Source organism: Orycteropus afer, unplaced genomic scaffold, assembly GCF_000298275.1.
Source record: "Orycteropus afer afer isolate SDZICR_OR568_19922 unplaced genomic scaffold, OryAfe1.0 scaffold00897, whole genome shotgun sequence".
In the NCBI taxonomy this organism is placed as follows: domain Eukaryota; kingdom Metazoa; phylum Chordata; class Mammalia; order Tubulidentata; family Orycteropodidae; genus Orycteropus; species Orycteropus afer.
In genome coordinates, this window is record NW_006922484.1 from 552875 (window position 1) to 553541 (window position 667).

Consider the following 667-nt stretch of genomic DNA (forward strand, 5'->3'; position numbering starts at 1 on the left):
TTGAAGTAGTTTTTTATAGTTTTCTTTGTACAGGACTTCTGTGTCCCTGGTAAGATTTATTCCCAAGTGTTTATTTTTTTGGTCGCTATTGTAAATGGTATTGAATTCCTCATTCCTACTTCAGCAATCTCTTTGCTGGTGTAGAGGAATCCAACTGATTTTTGGATGTTGATCTTATATCCTGCTATAATGCTAAATCTCTCAATTAGTTCCTGTACGTTTTTGACTGAGTCTCTTGGGTTTTCTAGGTATAGGACCATATTATCAGCAATTAGAGATAGTTTGAGTTCTTCCTTACCAATTTGGATGCCTTTGATTTCCCTTTCTTGCCTTATGGCCCTGGCTAGGACTTTCAGTAAAATGTTGAATAGAAGTAGTGATAGCGGACATCCTTGTCTGGTTCCTGTTCTCAAGACTAATGGTTTCAGTCTTTCTCCATTGCGAATAATGTTGGCTGTTGGTTTTGCACAAATGCCCTTTATTATGTTGAGGAATGTCCCTTCTATTCCTATTTTGATGAGAGTATTGATCAGGAATGGGTGTCGGATTTTATCAAATGCCTTTTCTGCATCAATTGATATGATCATGTGGTTCTACTCCTTTGCTTTATTTATGTGGTGGATTACATTGATTGTTTTTCTAATGTTGAACCATCCCTGAATACCTG